The sequence below is a fragment of the Oratosquilla oratoria genome, chromosome 14 (assembly GCF_046742065.1).
Source record: "Oratosquilla oratoria isolate Oo_2021 chromosome 14, ASM4674206v1, whole genome shotgun sequence".
Lineage (NCBI taxonomy): Eukaryota > Metazoa > Arthropoda > Malacostraca > Stomatopoda > Squillidae > Oratosquilla > Oratosquilla oratoria.
Genome location: NC_134790.1, coordinates 20,177,431 through 20,182,139, shown reverse-complemented (window position 1 = coordinate 20,182,139; position 4,709 = coordinate 20,177,431). Strand labels below are relative to the sequence as shown.

At 48.9% G+C, this 4,709-nt stretch overlaps 1 protein-coding gene across 6 annotated transcripts in view; it reads right to left on the bottom strand.

The window, feature by feature from the left end:
* Positions 1–3,540, bottom strand: part of RhoGAP100F (Rho GTPase activating protein at 100F) — a 389,478-nt gene extending 385,938 nt beyond the window's left edge. For all 6 annotated transcript variants that reach the window (XM_076197815.1, XM_076197817.1, XM_076197819.1 and 3 more), the window contains exon 1: positions 3,469–3,540. The gene's annotated coding sequence lies outside the window, so the exon portion shown is untranslated. The remainder of the gene's footprint in view (positions 1–3,468) is intronic.
* Positions 3,541–4,709: the final 1,169 nt, after the last annotated feature.

Genomic DNA, 4,709 nt, shown 5'->3' with positions numbered 1-4,709 from the left:
AGTCTCCTTCATTCTTATGTTCTTATGTATGTTCATATATGTACGTACATATGCATGTATGCATATATGTATATGTATATGTATAGGTATATGTATATGTATATATGCATGCATGTATATATACATGTCTGCATGTTTCCATGTCTGCATATAGGAATGCATGAAAACATGTAAGAGAAGATGTTTATATTTATGTTTTTATATACATGCGCATTCTTGTATGTACGTATGTATATGTAAACATGTGCGTTTAGCTGTATACGGATATGTATGCATGTATTCTCTGTGTACATGTGTGCACCTACTAATTCATAAATCTAGATTATATATATATATATATATATATATATATATATATATATATATGCCTGTGCATATATAAAAACATACACAAATGGATGCATGTGGGACTAAGGACGGGAACCTGCTAGACGGTACATCAAAGAGAGTCATCTCCCTCCCCTCGTCTTCAAAACCCGCCAACATTCTCACTTTCAAGGTCCAGCCCCGAGGGGCAGACGCTCGGTCACCAAACAGAGCCCCAAGATATCGCTCCATCTATTTCGATGACATGTCCACATCTTTTTCACATGTGGAGGGCCGACCGATCTCTTTATTCCACTTCCACAATCCATTGACAGTTCCACACTGATACAACTACGCAGACAACAGACCACAAATCCTTCCCAGAAAGATCTTTGGGAGGACTTAAGGACCGCTGCCGGCCAATGTGGGGCTGCGGGATTTCTACTCAGTGAAACATGAGATAATATCTATTTATTACTGTTTATATGGATGCATAAACGTTCTCCAGCATTTATGAAAATACATATGTCGATTATATATATATATATATATATATATATATATATATACATATATATATATATATATACATATATATACGTGTGTGTGTGTGTGTGTGTGTGTGTGTGTGTGTGTGTGTGTGTGTGTGTGTGTGTGTGTGTGTGTGTGTGTACGTGTGTATATAGTATTTATGCATTTGCATGTAGATACACATCTACACATACACGTATGTTTACTTTGTATATATTGTATGAGTATGTAGGCAATGCCCGTCTCTATGTATGTATGCATGTATGTATGTATGTACGCATGTATGTATATATGTATGCACGCATGAATGTATACATGTATGTATATGTTGTATGTAGGTGTGTGTGTGTGTGTGTGTGTGTGTGTGTGTGTGTGTGTGTGTGTGTGTGTGTGTGTGTGTGTGTGTGTGTGTGTGTGTGTGTGTGTTTATTCAAGTGTGTTTATATGTGTATATTGTACAAATGCCTACAGCGCATTAGTATGTGTAGGTACGCCTGCATGAATGCACAAGTGCATCTATTTATACATATTACAATGTACATGTGCATATATGCACGACTATGTGTTTTATGCACAGATTTCTTTATGTATGCATGTATGCTCGTATACATGTATTTATGTATGTATGTATGTATGTTTGTATGTATGTCTGTATGTATGCATGTATTCATGCATGTATGTATATGTGTATGTATATGTGTATGTATGTATGTATGTATGTATGTTTGTTTGTATGTATGTATGTTTGTATGTATGCCTGTATGTATGTATTCATGCATGTATGTATGTGTATGTATGTATGTATGTATGTATGTATGTATGTATGTATATATGTATGTATATATGTATGTATATATGTATGTATGTATGTATGTATGTATGTATGTATGGGCATACATATATTTGTATGTATGTATGTATGTATGTATGTATGTATGGGCATACATATATTTGTATGTATGTATGTATGTATGTATGTATGGGCATACATATATTTCTGCAGGCCTACACGTACATCTGTGCCAATCATGACCTCAATACACGTAAATTAATGTGTGTTTTCGTGCGTTAGAAAATAATCACAACATTTATCCCATCCGGAAGTATAGTCTCTCTCTCTCTCTCTCTCTCTCTCTCTCTCTCTCTCTCTCTCTCGGCATGCGTATGAGCATGCGTATCTCTCCGCCTTGATCGAAGTCAAGAGGAGCGTACGCAAAGACACAGTTACGCCTTGTACAACACAACAACCATGAGAGGGAGTGGGTGGGGAGGGAGAAGGGGACATTATGCCTTGCTAAGTCAATTTTACGAGTACGAGCCACCACCTTACGTGCGTACAACACAAGAAAACGAGAGTGTACGCGCGACTGTGATACGCTCCAGAGAGAAATGCCTACACGTACGCAAGTCCATCCTTGCTACACAGCGCGTACGCCTATGTCCACCATGTTTACGGCCCTGGACGATGAGTGTACCCGTGTATGGAACAAAATGCACTTCATGCATATGTACGCGTCTTATGCGTACATGTGAGTGTACACACAGAACGTTTGAGGTGTACACCTGTGCGTGCGTCCGTATGTGTACATGTAAGCTCACGTGTGCGTGTGTGTGTGTGTGAGTGTGTGCGCGTGTGTGTGTGTGTGTGTGCCTATGCATGCATGTGAGTACCTGCCTAGCCTGTTTCATGTGTACGTCTGTAGTATGCAATGTGTGCGCGTGTAGTAGTTGTGTGTGCGCGTGTAGTATCGGTGTGTACGCGTGTGTGCGTGCGTGTGCGTGTAGGCGGATCGATGCGCGGTCGACGCGTGCGCAATGGAGCCGGGCGGGCAGCTCCCCCAGCCCCACCACGCGGACAACTGCCTGCACGCTTACACTTCTGCCCCCTCCTGCAGCGCCCTCCACCCAGACACAAGGCAGGGCGCCTATCGCCCCTCGCCCCTATGGGCAGCAGGAGCCATGGGGGTAGGGGCGTCACCTCGACAGGAGCACTTATTCTTTTACTTCCTCCTTCTCTTCCTCCACCTTCTCCTCCTCCTCCTCCTCCTCCTCCTCCGGCGTCGCCGTCTGCTGCCTGCCGATGGCACTGACAGACACAGACATGATCGCCAAGCGCTGGACGACCACAACCACGACAAACGGTTTCACGGAGACCTGCGACGACTTCCGTCGATTCTGGAGTAGCCGCGTTGGTTGCGGCGGCGGTGGCGGAGGCGGCGGCGGCAGCAGCAGGCATATTCCAGCGACAGACTGGCCTTGTGAAGGTCTACAACCAGCAGCAGAAGCTTTCCTTCCTCCTTATTCGTCCTTCCTTCCTGCCTTCCTTCCTTCCTTCCTTCCTTCCTGTTCGTCTTCCGAATCACAACAACAACAACAACAACAACAACGCCGTCGTCGTCGTCCTTTGCAAGCCCCCCCCCCAGCCCCCGGCCCCTACCTCCGCCCCTCGGAGGCCTTAGACCAGCACCCATACCCCCAAGGTGAGGGTCGTGCCCCTCGGATGGGGGAGGGGGCCAAGAAGGAAGGTAGGGGGGCGTCGACGGCGTCGGAGGCCGAGGACCCGAGTGGACAAGCACACACAGACACACACACACAGACACAATCACTGTAAGAAGAGGACCGGACACGGACCGGGTGAGCGACGCAGCGCTTCGGCGGCGGCAACGAGCGCTGTGTCGCCGGAACCTCGCGCACACACACACTGACTGACTGCCTGCCTGCCTGGCTGGCTGGCTGGCTGGCTGGCTGGCGGCCTCCCTCCTCCTCTCCTGCCGCCTCCGCCTCCGCCTCCACCACCGCCACCGCCGCCGCCGCCGCCGCCGCCGCCGCCGCCTCGCTGCTGCCTCCCGCGCCTCCCGCCACCCGTACTACGCCAGCCAGCCAGCCAGCCAGCCACCCGCCCGCCGCCGCCAGTCCACGCCGCGCCTTCCGAGGCAGACAGGAAGAGTAAAAGGAAGAAAAGGAAGAGGAGGTGAAAGAGGTGGAAAAGGAAGAGGAGGTGTAGGAGGGGAAAAAGAAGAGGAGGAGAAAGAAACGAAGGAGTAGGAAAAGGTGAAGGATTAGGAAGAGCTGAAGGAGAAACCGATGGAGGAGGAGGAGGTGGAAAAGGAGATAAGGGCGTGGGTGGAAAGTGGAGGTGAACGGGGAGGGGAGGGCGGGGAGAGGAGGAGGAGGTGGAAAAGGAGTATGAAGAGGAGGAGGAGGAGGAGGAGGAGGAGGAGGAGGAGAAGGAGGAGGAGGAGGCGTGGAAAAAGGAGGACAAGTTGGAAAGCGGAGAAAGGAGAACAAGGTAGCGCAGGAGGAGGGTGGAGGGAGAGGAGGAGGAGGAAGAGGAGGAGGAGGAGGAGGTAGAGGGGAGGACGGGGAGGAGCGGAAGAGGGAGGTAGAATAGGTGGAGGGGAGGATGGGGACGGAGGAGGATGAGGAGGACGGCGAGGACGAGAAGAGGGAGGAGGAAGTGCAGGAGGGGAGGACAAGGAGGAGGAGAAATAGGAAGAGAAGTTGGAGGTAAAGAAGGAAAAGAGGAAGTGAAGGAGGAGGAGGAGTAGAACGAGGAGAAGGAGGAGGAGGAAAAGGAGGGAGGAGGATGAATAGGAGGAGGAGGAGGAAGAGGAGGAGGAGGAGGAGGGAAAGGAGGAGGAGGAGGAGGGAAAGGAGGAGCAGGAAGTGGAGGAGGAAGAGGAGAAATAGAAGGAAAGGGAGGAAGAAGAGGAGGAAAAGGAGGAGGAAGAGGAATAGGAGGAACAGGAGGAGGAAGAGGAAGAAGAGGAAGAGGAAGAACTGAAGGAGGAAGAGGAGGAATAGGAGGAAGAGGAGGAAGAGGAGGAATAGGAGGAAGAGGAATAGGAGGAACAGGAGGAGGAGGAAAAGGA